This window comes from Dromiciops gliroides, chromosome 2, assembly GCF_019393635.1.
Source record: "Dromiciops gliroides isolate mDroGli1 chromosome 2, mDroGli1.pri, whole genome shotgun sequence".
Taxonomy (NCBI): Eukaryota; Metazoa; Chordata; class Mammalia; order Microbiotheria; family Microbiotheriidae; genus Dromiciops; species Dromiciops gliroides.
In genome coordinates this window covers 387859573-387880417 of record NC_057862.1, presented here as the reverse complement: position 1 = coordinate 387880417, position 20845 = coordinate 387859573, and the positions used below count along the sequence as shown (strand labels likewise).

The 20845-nt window shown below is 44.2% G+C and overlaps 1 pseudogene; it reads left to right on the top strand.

Annotated features, from left to right (window-relative positions):
• Positions 1 to 12707: 12707 nt before the first annotated feature.
• Positions 12708 to 20509, top strand: LOC122738952 (annotated as a pseudogene).
• The last annotated feature ends 336 nt before the right edge of the window (positions 20510 to 20845 follow it).

Sequence of the window (20845 nt, the reverse complement as noted above, 5' to 3'; positions counted from 1 at the left end):
GGTGCCTGGTATATAGTAGATGCTTAAGAAATGTTCATTCCTCTCTTTTCTCCTATCCCCTTAAATCCCTCCAGCTTCCTTCAAGGATCAGCTCATGTGACATCTCCTACAGAATGCCTTTAGTTGCTAGTGCTCTCTACCACCTCTTCAAATTCCCATGCCTGTCCTTACTTGTTTATTTTTTACATATTCTAGCCCTCATAGTAGAAGGTAGGGGTGAGTACATGGGCATGTTTGTAGGCCACAGGGAATGAGTCAGTGTATAGGGTAGAGAGAGACTGAATATTAGAGATGGAGGAATACTCAATGGAAAAGATGGAAGGGGAAGGGATCAAAGTGGTATGTAGAGGGATTGGTCTTGGCCTTGGAGAAGGGTCAACTCATCATCAGAGACTGAAGGAAGAGATAGCAGGGGATGATAGGGAGATGGGATATTGAGAGAAGGGGAGAAGAGGGAACTCTGAGTCAATACCTTTTTTTTGATAAAGATGAGGCAAGGTCCTGAGCTGAGGAGGGGTGGGGAATGAAGAGGGACAAAGAGGTTTGAGATGACTGCTGTGGAGAGGAGGATAGAGATTCCATTAAAGGGGATAAAGCAGGCAGGCACATGAACAGGGGCCCAATTCTTGCTCAGTCCAGCCCTATTTCGAGAGGGCTGATCAGAGGACTGCAAGCTGTACAGCACCTCAGCCAACATCAATCATTTTATTTTATTTTTATTTTTTAATTTTTTTGTGGGGCAATGAGGGTTAAGTGACCCAGCCCAGGGTCACACAGCTAGTAAGTGTCAAGTGTCTCAGCCCAGATTTGAACTCAGGTCCTCCTGAATCCAGGGCCAGCGCTTTACCCACTGCACCACCTAGCTGCCCCTCAACATCAATCATGTTATAGCTGAGAACCTGAGGCCCAGAATGGAAAAGACATTTGCCCAAGGTTACAGTGATGGGCATGAGCAGAGCCAGGATTCAAAGTCAAGTCTTCTGAGTCCATTTCTTTGGACCTTCTACTATGGCGTGCTGCTGCTGCTGCTGCTGCTGCTGCTATGAATTGGCCAGCCAGAGGACTTGGGTGCTTACCATGAGGTAAGCTACCATGGGTTTACAGTCCTCATCTCTAAGGGTATCTGCCTGGATGACCTCTCAGCCTCCTCCCAGCTCTGACTCTATGCCCTATGATGCTGTGTGTCCTGATGGTCATAGAGGGGGGCAGGCAAATGGTTCCGTGCAATTCCACCTTTGTCACTAGAAAACCAACCCAAAGCTTACCACGTGAGTCTGGAGCATCGTTTTTCACCTACAAGGAGCAAGAGCCAAAGAGGTTTAGATTCCCAAGCTGATCTGCCACCCCTTGAAGAGATATCTTCCTGGAAGGGGCGACTCCTAGGGCCGAAATCGCTGCTTCCTGAGCATCTAGAGAACAGGCAGAAGCCTCCGGAGGGCAGGAGCCCAGCAAGGGCTGTGAGCCCCCGTCTCTCACCGAGCCTCACCCTTCTAATAAAAACCACTCTCCTCAAACTGTTCTTTCTCTTAGTCCCATCGTCTGCTGTGCGGAAACGGGCTTTTCAAAATTCACAGCTGCTCGAAAGCTCATGAATTATTTATCAGTGCTCAGATCAATCCTTCAGCACCCTGTCAGGGAGAAATCAAAGGCCCAAGCAGCCAGGCGGCTGTCTCCTTTAGGTGAGGAGAAGGAGCTGCTTTCAAACCCCTCCGTGCAGCCCGCCCCAGCCTGCTTTTCTGTGAGCAGTAGAGGCCAGTGGCTCTCAATGCTCTTTCCCCCCTCCCCAGACTCCCCTATTCTCTGTTTCTTTGCCAGGAGCAGATTTGACAAATCTCTTTAAAAGAGGAAAAAAAATAAAAAAAAGAAGCCCCCTTCCCCCTTTTTTAGTGTACTTCAAGATTCTATACGTTAATAATTTATGCTAGTGCCTATTTTGTCATGAGAAAGTCACCTTGTATGTAGGACAGTTTTAACCACAGAATCACCAGCTTGTCTGTGTGCAAATCCAACTCCATTTTCAGCTGTGAGCCAGTGGAGCTGATGAGGTGGCCTCCCCCTCTCCCCAACCCGCTGCTCTAGTGCCAAGACGGTAGGCCTATGTTTTGACGGCAATCTCTCCCCTGTGAAATGATGTTCTGTCTCGCTGTGCCCAGAACTTGTTTCCCCAATAGCTATTTTGGTCTGAACACAGGAGGAACCATAAAAGAGAGATCGAGGCCAAATGGAAAGAGCAAATGGATGAGCTGTCATTTCCACAGACCCTAGGTATAACTGCCTTTAGGGGAGAAGTCAAGTCAAGAGCCGAATGAGTAGATGGAATTCAGTGGCTTTGTAAGGACTCAGTAGCTGGCCCAAGAAAAGGGTTGACCTTACAAAGATAGTCTCTGCCTCTGGTTGTCTGTCTCAGGATTGGTTGAAGTCCCAATGGAGGAGCTGGCCCTGAAGGAGAGGCAAGATTTAGATAGAAGGCTGGGGGAAGACAGGGAAGAGGGCACTTCAGGCAGAGCCAAAGCATGGAGCTGGGAGTTAGTGGGGCATATCCAGGGAAGAGAGACTTCACTGGAACGGAGGATGCTGTGGTTTCTGGAATAGTGGGTAATAATGTAGATGAGGTCATGTAAAGGCTGATTACGAAAGACCTTGAGTGGCATAGTGACCTAGCCATACTTTAAAGTTCCATTCAAATACTACCTCCTATGTGTAGATTTCCCTGCTTCCTCCACCCTTCATCATGTAATGCTATACGGTACAGCTATTTGAGGGCCATATTTCCTTACTAGGCCCCAGACACAATGAAGGGAAGGAAGGGCCAAGTCCCACCGAGAGGCTGCTCAGTCCAGTAGAAAGACACCTGGCTCTGGAGTCCGCCTTCTCTCTGGGTCTTGGTACTTTTGACGATTCCTCTGCTTTCAAATCATGGCTCTGCCAGTTCCACTCGTCTGCCCCGGGGCTAGTCATTGAATTTCTCTGGGCCTCATCTTCCTCATCTGCAAAATGCAACGGTCAGGTAGATGATGCTTGTTTAAGGTACTTTCTGGTTCTAGATCTAGGATTCCAAATACTTAATGCCTAGCTTGGTGCTCCACACCAATAGCTGCTTACAGAAATGTATGTTGACTCCAATTTAATTCAATAGCATTCATCCCTTACTTATCCTTCTTTGCTTCAGGGGCTCCCATCTCCCTACCCACAATAAGGCTGCTGAAAACCCCCAACCCCCTGATGAATTGATTTGAATTGAATGAGATATCCTTTGGTCTGAAAATAGCTCCCTCCCCCATTTTCTCAGGCACCCAGAGTATTTCCCAAACAGGATTCTCTTTCAACTCCTTCTTCAAGGATTGCTCCCACTTCCCCAACTTGCAGCACGGAGAAGGTAAACGCCTGCCTTTGTAGGCATGCTGCGCTTTGCTGAGATCCACTGGGCCCCCACACTCCCCGCCCGAGAAGGGAGGTAGTCCCATTGTTCTATTACTCTGTAGGTTTGGTTCCCAGACACAGCTCTTCTCTCAGAGCCATCCATCATGGCATGCAAACAGCTCGCTTCCTAAAGGCCACATTATGAGAAGATGCCAATAAATATATTTACATTTAATATGCTTTATAAAGGCAGCTATTCAAAAGCATCTGCTGAATCTGGAGTTTCATTTCAAACATGCCACTCTTTTACTCCATCCCTCTTCATTGATTGCTGATCGATTTGATTTTCAGCAACCAATAGCTGATGGTTGGGTTGTTTTTTTAATTTTCGGCCTCAGGTTTAATTAAAGCGAGGTGTTCCTGACCCTGTCAAATCATATCAAAGCTGGTCTCTCCACTGTGAGTGGGAAAGCATCAGCATAAATTATTGATTAATCTTCATTCAAACTAATCTATCAATGACTTTCTCTGGCTACTGGGACATGGGGGCTGGGGGAAGGGGGGTTCTTAGAAGTTTCCATGCAAACAGTTGACTTAAAAGCTCCACTTGAAAGAGATGGGAAATGGACAGTTACTCACAAAGTATGAGTGACTCCAGCTGCAGGAAGGAGTCTGTACCTCAACCAAACTGTATGATGTGGACCCTTCTTTTCTCATCCAAAGGACTGGAATTCAAGCCATGAGGAGAGCCTGTGTTTCTAGGCCTGCCCATTTGGCTGGCTTAGGCGGCAAGAGCCTGCTCACTCTGGAAGTGGCCCCCACCCAACCCTGGCTCTCATGGGCCTTCTTTTAAAGCCCAGGTCTGGTGTCACCTCCTCACCTCTTCCACAAGGGCTTCCTGGGCTGCCCCAAATCATCAGTGCTTGCTCTCTTCTGAAATGACTTTGTATTCCTTTGTATAGTCTTTGTGTTTACTAATATACACACACACGTCTGTATAGAGATGTTATTTTAAAAAGTTTTATTATTGGTGTTTGCGCTTATGTTGTTTCTCCCACCCTTTCCTCCTGCCTCTCCCTTCCCCCCCACTCCAGCAAAATGTAAGCACTGTAAGGTCAGGGCTATTTTGTGTTTGTCTTTATAGCACAGGAGTCTAGTTCAGTGCCATGTGTGTAGTATGGGTTTAATGAATTCTTAAAAACTGAATTGAGTTCAGATGGCTTTGGAAGTAGTGGAGTGAGAGTAGCTTAGCTAGTAGAAAGAAGCCTTCACTTTCTGGGACTCTAGTTTTCAAGGAGACAGTTCCCTTAACTATGAGTATATTTAAAGTGAATTCTGCATGTAGGAAGTCACTTAGCAGGCAGACTCCACTCTGTGGAACTCTAGCAGATGAGGGAGGAATCTGAGCAGCCAGAAGCGCTGTCACCCAGCTCTCCACACTCGGGTTCATGCACTTCATTCCTAGGGGAGCCCCTCCAGCACTTGCTCATTGTCTCTTGACTCTTACTTTGGACCTAATTTTAGCAGGTTTGATATCCTGATTTCCCGCTTCAACAATTAGAGGTTATGTGTAAATGTGTAAATGGGCTAGAAGAGCTTTTAGAGGTGAGTAAATAGGCATGGCCTTAGCAGGGAGGAGAGCTGATAGGGAAGTGGTAGCTCAGTAAACAATCAATACTCAATCGGTAAATTTATGAAGCACCTACTATGTGCCAGTCACTGTGCTAAGTTAGTGATGGGGATGTGAAAAGAGGCAAAAGACAGTCCCTGCCCTCAAGGAGTTTATAATCGGAGAGGGGAGATGACACACCAATATATACAAAGCAAGCTCTTTATAGCATGAATAGGAAATAATGAACTAAGGCAAGGGGCTCGAATTGAAAGAGATTGGGAACTGACACACAAAATATAAAAACACAGAATCTGGGACCATTTAGTGTACACCCCAGTATCCCTTGAGACAACACAGTATAATTAATGATGTTAAACAGAGAGCAAGTGGCACAGATGAAGCTGGAACCCAGGTGTCCTGACTCTGGGTTCAGTACTTCTTTCTAGTATACCAGATGCTCTCCTTTCCCAAGCAGCAGGTATGTTGGGGAGAATCTGATATCATGATGTGGCTTTACTACTAGAGTGTAAACTCCATTGGCCATGGGTGGCGCAAGTGCTTCACCAGGTAGCTCTAATTGTTAGGAAGTTCTTTCTTATGTTAAGTCAAAAACCTGCCTCCATGCATGGAAGTTCCCCTTATCTTCTGGCATTAGTGGAAAGAACATCAATTGGGAGTCAGAGTATTGTCCAGTTGTGAACCACTTCGGGCTTTCCCATTTCCTTCTTTACCTCATTTTACAGATGAGGAAACTGAAACAAACAGGGTAAAGTGACTTGCCCAGGTCACACAGCTAGTAAGTGTCTGAGGCCAGATTTGAACTCAGGAAGATGAACCTTCCAGACTCCAGGCCAGTGCTCTATCCACTGCACCACCTAACTGCCCAGGATTCCTGGTGCCTGAATTCAAATCCCACCTCTGACACTTAACTGAGGGTGTGTCATTTTACTCATTTAAGGGCATTACTATAAGAGTCGCTGACCTGCCCCTGAGAGTCCATGTAGCTGTTTCTTTTGGACAAGGGTGCTGAACCTCCTCCTCTAGTAGGCAGGGAGTCTCATGGTCCAGTTGTAGAAAGGGAATGAATACTTCGCAGGGTTAGGTGCCTACTGCTTTGGTCAATATGTTTCCTAAAGTGGATCTTCCACAATCTCAGCTCCACACTTAACCAGTGTTCAAGTAGAAAACACAGGCTCCAGGTTATTTCCACAAAAGGGCCTCAGTGCTGGTGTAATGATGTGTTCCAAGGCACTGCATTTGCTTTTCCTAAGACTGCTGCGTAACTTGAGCCTGACTCTCGAAGTCCCAATCTTTGCAGCCCTATCTTCCACTAATGCCCTAGCCTAATGCTTGCTCTGGCTCCCCTGATCTACTCATTGCTTTCTAAAATGATGTGCACAATCCTGCTTTGGTGCTTTTTCACACTCCCTCTCCCACGCCCAACCCCACTGTCTGAAATGATCTTCCTCCAGAGGCTGAATTCTGCAGTCAAGGCCCAGGAACCTTGGGCAAGTCACCTTCCCACTCTTACTTTCAGTTTCCCCATCTGTAGAAAGAGGGTATTGAACTCTTCGATCTCTATCATCTTGTGTCCATATTATAAGAGTCATATAGTACCAGGGAGCTCAGACAACACTTCCCTAGCCCAACACAGTCAATGAAGGCAAAAGACTTTTTATGAAACCATAAAACTGATGTCTGGATATCTGAAAGTGGATGTACAGAAGTACAATTTGTGAATTTTCTAAGAGCAGATATTACCCAGAGTCCTTTCTTTATGACCCACAGACTTTCAGGCCTTTGAAGCATATTTTTGAATCTCCTCGAGTACCTTCAACTCTGTCTCCAACAACCTCTTTGTGCTTGGCCTCTCGAGATAAGCATTCATCAGTCCCCCGCCTCCCTCAGGAGCTTTATTTGTCCCAGTCACTACTCCCTCTCTGAACTCCTGGTAGAGGACAGGATCCTTTGATCACATAAAGATTTTCAGTCCTTTACGACTGCAATCCTCATCCCATCAAATACCTGGCACGCCAAACAATCTCTGAGAGCGAGAAGATGAAAGGTGTTGCCTCTGTGGCTCCTCCTACAAAGTGGCAGAATCAATAGAAAGTTTGGAGGGGGGAGGAACCCTGTAAGACAAATGGTGGGGCAAGATACATAGAAAAAAAAGCCAGGAGCCAGTGGAGCACCGCTCGAGGTATTTTTGGCACGAAGCTTTAGGAGAAGAAAAGGCTGACGCAGGACAGGGAGGAAACAGCTATATGTCACTGGGTACCGAGGGCCCTCCGAAAGAGGGTGAGGAAACTGGAGGAGAGGTTTAAAAAGCGATCAGCTGCCTGTGGGTGGCTTTTCTTTCCCACCCAGGCTTCTGAAGAATGTGTGAAAGTGTGCTGGTGACTCAAGGAGATGCGATTTCCTGACCTTTAACTTCTCAAAGTGTAAAAAGCAAACCTCTGCTCAGTCCCACCAGGCATGCTCCTTAGTCATGGACGATCCAAAACCCAGATGGTCGTCTGGAAACTACCCCACACCCTAGTCCCCGGGGGAGGGTGGCCCCAGCGCTAGGCCCACAGGCCCCCTAGGCTCTAGTTCTAGCTCGACCACTAACTTGCTAAGCCACAAACTGATAATTTCCCTGGGTATTGGTCTCTTCCTCTGTAAAGTGAAAATCCTGTGTCTGGGCCAGGTGGGGGTATGTGCCCCAACTCTGACACAGCAATACTCATTCATTCAGCACCACATAGAAGAAACAGTGCCAGACTTAGTGTCAGAGTTGGCTCAAATGCCATCTCTCACACTTCCTGGCTGTGTGACATAGGGCATGTCACCTCATGAGGCCTTGGATTTCTTATCTGTAAAATAGATGACTCCCAGGGTCCTTTCAGCTCTCATTCTATGATCCAATGTTCTACTTATTGAATGCCTACAATGGACAGAGCATTGTGCTAGTTACAGAGGGAGATAAAAACTTTAAGGAAGCTATGGTTCCTATCCCTTCCCCCAGCTCAGTCTAGTAGGAGAATATGATATGTACCATTTACATTATATGTATCTGTATAAATATATAAATAATATAACATGCATATGAAACTAGAAGATGAAGTAGATAGAGTACCAGGCTTGGAGTCAGAAGAACCTGAGTTCAAATCTGACCTCACACACTCCCTAGTTCCTCAGTTCCTCGTCTGTAAAATGAGCTAGAGAAGGAAATGGAAAACAACTCCAGTATCTTTGCCAAGAAAATCCCCAGTGGGGTCATGAAGAGTCAGATATGACTGAAAAACAACACAATATATATAAATATAAATATATATGTATGTGTGTGTGTGTGTGTGTGTGTATCTCACAATATTATATAATACTACCCAGTGCTACATGGTAAGTGCATCAGAGAGGTACAAAATAAAATGGTGGGTGGGGTGTGTGAGGGAGAATGAGGAATATCAATTCATTAGGGGAAGAATCTATTTTTCAGTTTGTCCCCATGTCCCCAGTATCTAGTAGTGCCTTGCACATATCAGGTGATTGATGGATGTTTGTTGGATTTAGTTGCAGACCAGAAAAGATTTAGGGAGACAACAGATATGAAATCTCTTTGGAAGGTAAATAACTAGTGATATTATTGTTTTGATTCTTACTTGCTCCTGTCTTTAGCATTCTCTATCTTAGGCAGTTGGGGAATTTAGTGAATGGAATACTGGGCTTGGTGTCAGGAAGACCTAAGTTAAAATTCTGTCTTAGACACTTACTAGCTGTGTGATCCTAGGCAAGTAATTTAGCTTTTTGAGCTGTGAAGTGAAAGGGTTGGACTTGATGGTCTCTAAGTTCTCCTTCAGAACTATATCCATACGATCCTACAGTCTTGTGGGAGTTCAGTCCTCCCGTGCTTCCCAGGAGTCACACCCTTAGCGGAGAAGTTTGCCCCATTGGACTGCTCCTTCAGGGTCAGAGTGAGAGCTGAGAAAGGCCTTAGAATTTATCTCCCCAATGCTCTTATTTTGTGGATGAGGAACTGAGGCTCTTGGAGATTAGAAGACTTGCCCATATTCACATAGGTTACAGGTGGCTGAAGTGCGATCCTCTCAACGTCCTCTTATTCCATATTGAACACTCCTTCCAACGCTTCAAGCTGTTATTTCTTTTCTTTCTTTTCTTTTTTTTTTTTGCAGGGCAATGAGGGTTAGGTGACTTGCCCAGGGTCACACAGCTAGTAAGTGTCAAGTATCTGAGGCCGGATTTGAACTCAGGTCTTCCTGAATCCAGGGCCAGTGCTCTATGCACTGCACCACTTAGCTGCCCCCTCAAGCTGTTATTTTGTTCCTTTCTCCAGCTCCTGGATGTATTAGTTAGCAGCAGTCTTTAGCGTTGGAGCCAAGGACTGACTGCATCTTTGGACAAAGATGTCCCACTGCTCTACTTACGTAGATGATTTCAGAGAAGCCACATCCTCTCTCTGTTGTGAATTTGAGGGCTAGTTATAATGATTTCTCTTGGGTTTTTTTATATAAAAAGAAAAATGTGCATACTCAGCAGGTCTCTGTTATAGTGACTTGTGGAAAAGACAGCCATTTGCCTTTGCCCATCAAGGCTATTGGGCCACACTTCAACAATATCATCATTTGTCCTCCCATAATGTCCTCCTCCTCTGATGCCCCAACAGGGTGGCATAGTGAACCTTGGTCAAAAGCCAAGTCAATGAAGTCTATACTCTGGCAGTCCCTATCAAGTGAGAATGGCTTCAAATATGTACCTAATGACCTCCATTTCTGTTGTCCAAGGAACAGACTAGCTAAGTGTGGAGTCCATAGCAACTCATGATGGTTGTCTATCAAAATGTGGAGGAGTGATAATTCTATGTGTTCAGGGAGCGTGAGAGTTGTCAGCACAATCTGAAAGGCAGGGCAGCTGATTTGTGGGGCAGGAAGACAACAGCTGATGCCAATAACCCTGATGGAGGCACCAGCCTCTTCCCTTCTGATTCTGCCTGTAAATAATCTACAAAGCAGATGAGCACAAGACTCTGGGCTACAGTTAGTAAGCTGGAGCTGGCTACAGAACTGACTTGCCATCTGGAGGGAGAACAATATATCCAGATGAGACTTCTGCATGTAGCTCTGAAGGCCCAGGTGACCTTCCTCATATCTGTGTCTGCACTCTCTTGTGTTGTGTATGTCTCTAGGGAGAGTCTTGCACAGTAGGCTGTTCTGCAAACTGCTGGAAGTCTTAAGGCATAACATACAGCAAAGCCTTTGGACGGTAATGGTGCTGTGTCATAAGGCAATCGAGAAGTGGTGTCTTTAACTGAGCCTTTTGCTCTTGGCCATGTCTTGGTGGGAAGCCACGAGACTTTGGCACCCACCAGGAAATCATGGCCTTTTTTGAAGAAGTATCAGATAAGTCAGTTTGGTGCAGAAGAGGAAAATATAGCAGAACCACTGAAACCTACTTTGAGCCTATTGCAAGCTGTTGGAGGGCAGGATGTGTGTCTTACCTCCTCCTTTCCCTTATGGCACAAGAGCCTCTCATAGTGGACACTAACTGAATACTTGCTGACCAAATCATTAGAATGCAGCTTCACATGAGACCTCTGGGGTGATGTGGATCACAGCTGTCCAGTGGGCTCCAATGCTTGTCCCTCCTCAGTGTCATTCATTTTTGCTTCAGCAGGAAGGGAACTTGGAGAGACTAGTATCACAGTGATCTCATCCTCTGCATTTTTTCCCTGTGAATCTACAGGGAGTGTAGACCTATGTATTCAAGCATCTGGCCAGGTGTGCTGTGACAAATGGTGGCACAACAGAAAGAGCACTGGGTTTGGAATTGGTTTGAAGTCAGAGGATCTGGGCTGGGGCGAGGGGAGATCCTGGCTTTTCTATCTAGTAGTCCTGTGATCTTGGCAAATCACTTAACCTCCCTGGGTCTCAGCTTCCTCTGGCCTACTTGTCTTTGTCCATCCCCTGCCCCCATGCCTTTGCACACTCTGTCCCCCTAGCTGCAATGCATTCCTTTCTTATCTTTGCCTCCTGGGATCCCTCCCTGGCGGAATGGGAGGATGAGAATAATTTGTTCCAACAGCCATGAAGGCAGCTGAAGCAGGTGCTGTGAAGTGCTTAGAGCTTGGTCAGATATCAAAGACTCAAGGTCTTCCACTGCATCTCAGGCTAGAGCCAATTGTCCTGACTTTTGTCCTGCCACTGGACTTTGATGACTCAGGAAGAGGGAGTAAGGCTGAGAACTTTGCACACCTCTGCCGTACTCAAAGTCAATTCCTGGGCAGGTTGAGACATCCTTGTCATCAGTCCTCTTACCACAGACCCAGCTCCCTTCAAGACTCAGTTCAAGTGCCATCTCCTACATGAGGCCTTTTCCAATTGTCCCCATTATCAGCGGGCACTTTTGTCTCCTCCAAATTACTTTGTATTTACTTTAGATATCGGTATCTCTGCACATATTGTCTCTCCCCGCCCCCCCCCCAATGTGATTTCCTGGAGGGTAAGGACTGTTTCATTTGTTGTCTTTATACCCCTAATGTTCAGTTCCTGGCATACAGCATTCACCTAATACGTGCTTATTGAATGAATGACTGAATGTTCCACCTAGAAGTTGGATGACAGTGCTAAGCATCTCAGTCCGATGCTCCCCATAAGATCTTAGGGAAGTCCTGGTTCTCAGTTTTCTTATGTGTAAAATGAAGGGCTTACATTAAGTGATCACTGAGGTCTATTTAGGCCCTAAATCCTACTTAAATTCTATCTTGGCATCTTTTTTTATTTGTGTTTACTAGCCGGGCTTCAGGCGTTGCTTAAAATATGAACGTTCTCAGTCCTTGCCCTCCTAGGGTTTAATCTAAGGAGCAAAGTCTATATACTTTCAAGTGAAAACACGAATCAATTCAATACTTATCGGGCTATGACTATGGGTAATAGTACTTTAGTAGGCACCACAGAAAATACAAAGATAAACAAGATGTGATAAAGTCTCTGCCTTCAAGAAGCTACAAGTAAAAAGTGAGAAGACAAATCCTATGAGCATTCAAGATAACTAACAATACAAAGCAGATTGTACAAGGTGCCTGATGAGTGGTAGGGCATTTAAAACAGAAGGGTTCTAAGGATGGAAAGATCAGTGACTTGCTGTGGTTAGAGAAGTCTTTATATAGAGCTAGAGTTTGAGTTCACAGGATTATTGACCTAGGGCTGGGGGAGACCTTAGAGGTGGTCTAGTTTAATCTCATTTTATAGAAAAGTGAGACCTATAAAAAGGAAGTGACTTACCCTGGGTCCTCTGAATGTAGGACTGGGACTGAAAGGAGGAAGATTATTTCCAATGGTAGCAGTGGGAGTGGCAGTGTGTATATGAGTATCATAGAGGGAATGTGCAAGTCCTTTGTGGGGGGGGGGGCTCGGGCTGCGGCAAGGAGTAGACTGAGGGATGAGAGCAAGGATTAAAATAGGGGAACTAAAGAAAGATAAGGCTATAAAGGTAGGGTGGGGCTTTGGAAGTCAGGCTGGGGAGTTTAGATTTCATCCTTTAGGTATCTGGAGCTGCCTAAGATTTTGAACAGTGTTTTTGGAAGATGACTCTGGCAGTTGTGCATTTCAAGATGGGATGGGAGAGGGAATATTAAGAGATGAGAAGTAGAGAGATCAATTAAGAAGGTACTGTAATGATCTAGATGTGAAATGATGAGGTGCTGCACTACAGTGGTGACAGTGGGAACGGAAAGGAAGGGATGGATGTCAGTGACATCGAGAAGGAAAAGTTGCCTGGGAGGTTAGTGGGGGAGGGGGAGTGGAGGGAGGGAGAAGAAAGAGTCGAATGACACCATGAGAAGGAAAAAGAGAGAGTCTTCTACCTTACACCTTTGGCTCAGAGATGGGCTCCAAGATTCTAAGTCAGAGATGTAGCTCAAGACAGGTATCCCAGCTATTCTGGGACCCACTCCCACGCCTTCTCCCACACTAAGCTGCTCCTCTCAAAGAGAAGTGAAGCTTTCGAAGGTTGGGAACATTGTTAGGAGGCCTTCTCCATGCTAAGTTTCCAACACTTTTCGAACACAGCTTTCTTCTTAAGCGTTTATCCGCCATCCTGCACGCCCTAGTCTAATTACCCTGGGAAAGCTTGCCTCTCCTGGATCAGGTTTGGAGGATAGAATGAATGCATAATGAAATGCCATTTGAAATTGTCAAACTCCTTTGTCTTCTCTTCAATTTCCTTCTTCTCCCCCTTTGCTCATCGCCTCCTTCCAAACCCTCCACCCCCAATTTAAAAATGCAGATGTGGAAATTCAGAGCTTCTGTTTTGCTATCTAGATGATAGAAAGCAAAATGATAAAACACTGGTTGTAGCTAGGAACAAACTGCGACCTCATCGAGGGTTCATTGCTCTCTCTGTATTCAGCAGCAGCCAAATGGGAAGCTAGCTTTGTTTTGAACACTAGTCTTTAAAGGGAAAACAAATTCAAACAGCTTCATGAAAAATTCTGGCTTTTATGACAACTAATTATCCGGTGTCCAAAACAGACTTAGAATCTCTTTTAAAATTTTTTTTCAAAAAGCCGTCTTGTCTCCCAGAAACCATTCTCATTGAGAGAAGAACCAAGCTTGCTTGGGGCGCATTCTGGAGTTATCCACAGAAAGTGGTGCTGACTTTGCTAAGGACAAGTGATCCTTTATCCATCTCTCTGAAGGAGACTCCACCATCAGTCTAGAAACTAACCAGGGGATTGGGCTAACTCCAAGAGCTTTGCATTCAACATATATGTGTGTGTGTGTGTGTGTGTGTGTGTGTGTAACTCTCTCTCTATGTGTGTGTGTGTATACACACACGTGCATACAAACTGTTATTCACCTGAGTAGAAAGTCTGGACTGGGAGTGAAGGGTATAAGGCCTAGATCATGATGCTAAGCACAGGAATGGGATGTGGACAGAGGGGTAGGGATTTTCCTTCCCAGAAAACCTTTAACAAAAGATGAGCTGTTTCTCTGGTGTGTTTTATATGCAACGTTATGGGGAGCTTCTCTCCTATCCTCATCATGTCATTCCCTGGTTTAAGCAGTGATAATGGCTCCCTATTGTTTCCCACATCCAGTCAGATGTGGAGAGCAGCTCTTGGTGAGGTCACAGTTTGTTCCTCTCTACAAGCCAGAGTGTTTTATCATTTTGCTTTCTATCATCACCACATCCTCTGCCCCAGCTTTAAAATCCCCACTAACCTGAGCTTACCTCCCTTTATCTTCAGCTACACTCTGATATTAAGGCTCCACTTCAGCTAGGACAGTCTCCTTCCCTATTCCCTGCACACCTCAGACTAATTTCCGTGCCAATCTGTAATTTCCATCCTTTGCTCCTGCCTCTGTTCTTTGAGGCCAGACAAAGCTGGTGTACTCCTTTCTTCACACGAAAATACTTCTCATACTTGAAGACCATGATCATGTTCCCCCCTGAATCTTCTCTTCTCTAGGCTAAATATACCCTGCTCTTGTCAACTGATTCTCGTAGGCCATAGATTCAAGGCCCCTCATCATGCTGGTTGCTCTTCTCTGCATACTCTGTGGCTTATTAATAACATTCTTTTTTATTAATAGCCTTCTTAAACAATGTTCCAGATGAACAGACCAAGGCAAAATTCACCTCCTTATTTCTGGAAGCTATGCCCCTCTTAAATCAGACCAAGACTTGCATTAACTTTTTTGGTATCCACATCACCCTGTTGATTCATATTGAGCTTGCAGTCCACTAAAACTCCTATATCTTTTTCAGAACAACTGCTGTCTATCCCTATTTTCCTTAGCTCATATTTGTGAAAGTTGATTTTTTGTACCCAAGTACAGGACTTTACATTTATTGCTTTTAAAATTTCATCATATTAGATTCAACTCAATGTTCCCGCCTGCCAAGATTCTTTTGGATCCTGACTCTGTCATCCTTTGTGTTAGCTCTCCCTCTTGGCTTTGTGTCATTTGCAAATTTGATGAGCATACATCTTTGTCTTTAATCAAATCATTGATAAAAATGCTGAATAGAACAAGGCCAAGCACTGATTACTGGGGCAATCCACTGAAGACCTCCTGCCAAGTTAACATTGAATTGTTTACAACTATTCTTTGAATTCAGCCATCCAACCAGTTGTGAATCCAACTGATTGTATTATCATCTAATCTATATATCTCCATCTTCTCCACAAGAATCTTATGAGGTACTTTATCCAAAGCTCACATGCCTATAGTTTGAAATTCTTTTCTCTTCCCTTTTTGGAAAACTGGAAAATTTACCCTTCTCCAAGCCTATGGTACTTTTCCTGTTTTCCAGAGTCTTTCAAATATCATTGACAGTGTCTCGGCAATCTCAGCGGCAGGTTCTTTTCGCATCAGAGGAGCTAATTCATCCAGTCCTGATGATCTTAATGCATCAAGAGCAGTTAGAGGTACTTTTAATATTTCTTTATTTCCCTTTGGTATCAATGACCTATTAGTCATCTTTCTTCAATCATGACCAGTAAAAAAGGTCTCCTTTCCAGAGAAAACAGAAACAATTATGAACTGATCATCTCTGATAGTTATCATTTTCCCATTCAACCAAGCAAAGATCTTCCCTCTTCTTTGATCCTCTGTTTTCTCACAACATAGCTAAAACAACCCCCCCCTTTTTATTGTTCTTAACTTCCCACACCAACTTTAGCTCATTCTGAGCTTTAGAAATCCTAATGCACTATTTTTACAGGACCATGTCATTCTCTTATATTTATCCTCTGTTACCTGGCCTCGTTTCCATCTTCTGTACATCTATTTTTAAAATCTCAGTTGGTTGGTGAGTTCTCTGTGTATCCACATCACTCTCTTCAGACAAATCCTCCTTTTCCTCTTCAATGAAATCATTTTCTCTTTTTTTGTGTCTTCAAAATTCTCTCCGAGGTTGGCTTCCCCTGAAGCATTTTACTCTATGTAATCCTATCTTTTCATTGAACCTTTTGAAATCTGCTTTCCTCAAATCTAGAGTGTCAGACTGTATCCAGATTTCCTGTTTTTCTATTACATATTCTCTATTACATTAGATAGAATGATCACTTCCCCCAATGGTTCCCATCTTTTCTACCCCAGAAACCAGGACCTCCTTGTTAGTGAGAATCAAATCCATCATGGAATCTCCCAATGTTGGTTCCTCTACCTTTGAAGGAAGAAATTATCACTAGGGCAAGTCAAGAAATTATTAGTTGTTCTTATTTTGGCAGAAAGAGAACCCCAGCAGATGTCTGGATAACTGAAGTCCTCTAGCACTACTATATCATGTCTCATGGTAGGCTTGTGTTCTAGCATGGGGGAGATTCCCAAACTTCTCATTTGTTCCTCTTTTGTCCAAGTGGTCTGTGGCATACTCTAATGAGAAAAATTACTTCTGTTTCTCTTTCCCTTGACCTCTGCCCAAATACTTTCTATCATCTTCTTCTCTCTGGTTCCTGGATTTCCTCACATTCTTAATATATAATGCTCCACTCCACACTCCTCCCTTTCACCTATCCTGTTTCTTTGGAATAAGGTATGCCCTTTCAGAGTCATAGTCCAGTCATGGATTTCATCCCAATTCAAATCCTATGTCCTCTGTGAAGCCTTGTTGGACTGCTCCATCTAGCAAGGCAGGTTGACTGTGGTGCAGAGAGTGGGGGCACAGGTGAGCAACATAGTGGGTGACCAATTCAAATATCTTATCGTTCTAGGCACAGAGCAGGTGTTCAATACATTTTTAGTTAATTAATCGGTCCATTCACACAAATACAAACTCAGCTCTCTTCTTCCATGTGAAGAGGAAGTGTGGTGTAGGGGACGGTGTCAGGAGACAGAGTCCGAAGACCTGACCTTGACCCCTGGCCATACCACTGCTTTGACGAGCAGCCTTTAACAAGCTGCTTCAGCTCTCTGAGTCTCAGACATGAGGGAGTGGGTCCAAATGAGCTCTGAGGGTCTTTCCAGCTGTAATTAGCTGTAATTTTATTGCTGGCAGTAAGACTGTTTACCAAGGCTGCCTATGGAGAGAGAGAGAGAGAGGAATAACTCGACTTTATTTTGGTTACGGCATTATAAATGTAAAATTATTTGAATGAATGACAGTGAGTTTCCCTGCGACCAGTGACTGGTGCTCCAGAACTCAGCACTTCTGTCTTCCATTTCTTTGCTTGAACCATTACCATTGTCCTTAGATTATCTCTTTCAGAGATACAGCCTCAAATCCCCAAAGTTGTCATAATTTCTATTCATTTATTCCAACCTCTCAATAAAGAAGATCTGTCTCTATTAAGTTTCTGTTTGCTTCTAATAGCCCTGTCTTTTAAAAAATGTAGCAAACAACAATGACAACAACATTTATATTGTGCTTTGTGGTTTGCCAAGTGCTATATAAATATTATCTCATTTTTTTTTCTTTACAACAAGCCTGGGACACAACTCAGGGCACTAGGTGCTGTAATTTTCTCATTTCATAGATGAGGAAACTGGGACATACTTAGGTTAAGTGACTTGCTGAGGGTCACACAGCTAGGAAGTATCTGAGGCCAGATTTGAATTCAGATCCAGTCCTTTCCTATATGGACAATTTTAAGTTGTCAAAGAGGATAGCAGAATGAAATCTGCCTAAAATGTAAGCTTCCTTTTAAAAGAACACTCAGTGACACATTTAACTGTAAGTTCTCTGGTTTTCAAGCCATGTCCTTTCTCACCATTGTTAAATACCAAGATATTTCAGTCTGAATTTAAACTCCCCCAAGCCCTGATTCATGTGGTTCTACATGCTGTTAGAGTATGAGACATCTACCACCATCCTGGTTATCAACTTGGATGGGCAACAGTGTCACAGAAAGAAACGGAATTGGATGATACATGAGACAAAGAATCATTTAGTTTTACAAATAAATGTCTTTCTTATGCCAGGTCGAAATCACTCAAAAGGATTATACATAGGGATCTTAACAAGGTAGAACTTTGGGTCAGATCTAATATGAACTTTAATAAGATTAAAACAAAGGCTTACATTTTGGGTCAAAAAAATCAACTGCTTAAGTATAGGATGAAAGCATGGCTAAAAACAGTTTATATTTTAAAAATCCCACTAAACCTGTGGGTTTTAGTGGACTGCAAGCTCAATATAGGTCAACCTTGAAATATACAACCCCTATCCCTAAATTGATTCAATCTCAGGCTGAATTAAGAGAGGAATAATGAGGGGGCATCTAGATGGCACAGTGGATAAAGCACTGGCCCTGGATTCAGGAAGACCTGAATTCAAATCTGCCCTCAGACACTTGACACTAGCTGTGTGACCCTGAGCAAGTCACTTAACTTTCATTGCCCTGGAGAAAGAGAGTGAGAGAGAGAGAGAGAGAGAGAAGAAGAAGAAGGAGAAGGAGGAGGAGAAAGAGGAGGAGGAGAAAGAGGAGGAGGAGGAGGAGGAGGAGGAAGAGAAGAAGAAGAAGAAGAAGAAGAAGAAGAAGAAGAAGAAGAAGAAGAAGAAGAAGAAGAATGAGGGAAGTGGTTCTCCTATTGTCCTCTGTCTTGATCAAACCATATCTGCAACATCATGTTTAGTTCTGAGTCCTAAATTTTAGGAATAGTATTTCCAAACTGGAGCCCTTCTGGGAAGAGTGACTATGATAATGAAAAACTAACAACCATGGCATATAAGGATGGCTCAAAGAAAGTGGTATTGTTTAGTCTGGAGAAGAGAAGGCTTAAGGAGATAGTGACAGCTATCTTTGAGTATTTGTGCGACTGTCATATGAAGGAGGGATCTGAAATGGTTCTGCTTGGCCCCAGAGGACTGAACTAGGAGCAATATGGAGAAAATAGAGGTTGACAGATTTAGGTTTGATGGAAGGAAAACTTCTTGATAGAACAGACCAAAAGTGGAATAAATGGACTGCCTGGGGCCATCGTGGGCTCTCCATCACTGGAGGTCATCAAGGTTTAACTGGATGACTACTTGTTGAGAATTCTGCAGAGGGCATTGCCTTTTAGCTATGGTTTGGGTGAGATGACCTCTGAGTCATCTAATTGATAACAATTCTGTGTCAATGTGAAAGTCACATGTATCACAAATCATGTCAATCCCCATTTTATTTTTGTTTGTTGGTTTTTGGTTTTTTGCAGGGCAATGAGGGTTAAATGACTTGCTCAGGGTCACACAGCTAGTAAGTGTCAAGTGTCTGAGGCCGGATTTGAACTCAGGTACTCCTGAATCCATGGCTGGTGCTTTATCCACTGCGCCACCTAGCTGCCCCTCAGACTCATTTCATCTTAGGGAAGTCTTAAAAGACAGGCAATTTGGAATATACCATGAGGTATTCAAATAAGATAAAGCTCCGTGTGTAAAGACACTCAATTAAATTGGACAATTCAACAACTATTTATTAAACACCTGACATTGTAGAAACAAAATAGCTCCTGCCTTCAAGAAGTTTGTATTCTAGTAGGTGATTATAACATGTACATAGATATGTAAGGCAATTTGCAGAGGGAAGAAATACTACCAACTGTTTTCATGGAGGAGGCTGTACCTAAGATGAGCTGTGAAGGAAAATAAAGATTCTGAAAGGTGTTGATGAAGAGGGGGAGGGCTCTAGGCATGGAAGATAGCTTGGGTTACTGTACACAGGTAGGAGATGCAATGTTAAGTTTGTATCGATGCTTCTACTCCTAGTGAATTCTAAATTGTGGAAGATACCCTGGTGCTGCCGGGGGAGGGGGAGGAGGGCTCTAGAGCCTGAGGCTGAGGTGGCTCCCATGTGGTTTTGGCAGTCAGGGCTGAGGTAGAGGCTGAGGTTGGGCTATGGTTGAAGGCAGGGCCATGGCAGAAAAGGCCAAAAACAAGGAGTAGGTTCCTGTCACTAAGCTGGGCGGGCTGGTCAAGGGCATGAAGATCAAGTTTTTGGAGATCTATCTTGTATGAGATCATAGATTTCTTCCTGGGGCCCTCATTGAAAGCTGAAGCTCTGAAGAGCATGCCTGTTCATAAACAAATTAGAGCTGGACAATGCATCAATCTCAAAGTGTTTGTGGTCATTGGCAACTATGATGACCATGTTGGCCTGGGTGTCAAGCGCTCCAAGGAAGTGCCCACAGCTATTTGTGATGTTATCATTCTGGTCAAGCTGTCCATCATTCCTATGAGACACGGCTACTGGGGGAACGAGGATGGCAAGCCTCATGCCATGCCCTGCAAGGTCACAGGGAGTTGTGGCTCAGTTTTGGTGTGCCTGGTTCCTGTCCTGAGAGGTACTGGCACTGTCTCAGCTCCTGTGCCTAAGAAGCTCCTGATGATGGCTGGAACTGATGACTGCTACCCTTCTTCGAGGGCTGTCCCGCCACTCTGGGCAACTTGGCTAACGCTACCTTTGATGCCATCTCCAGAACATACAGTAACCTAACCTCAGACCTGCGTGTTTGCCAAGTCTCCCTATTGGGAATCCACCGACCATCACATCTTGTAAAGACGCATGCTAGTATATCTGTCCAGAGGCCCCAGGCAACTGCAGTGGCCACCACATAGATACACGTTTGTTTGTTTGGTTTGGTTTTTAAATAAACAAGAAATAAATTGAACTATGCTTGCTGGGAAAAAAAAGAATTGTATCACAGCAAACAGTCCACTTTGGCTGGAATATATAGTCTGTGAAAAGCAACAAAGGTAGGTTGGAATTATGATCATCTCAGGATCTCAAATGCTGGCCTAAATGGGTTTATGTCCATGAAAGAGAGCCAATGAAGGTTTGTTTGTGTTTAGGGAACAACACAGCGAGACCTGAGCTTCAGAAAGCCAACAAGCATTTATTAAGTGCCTACTGTATACCAGAGGGGACATGATATTGGGGACATGAAGAAAAGC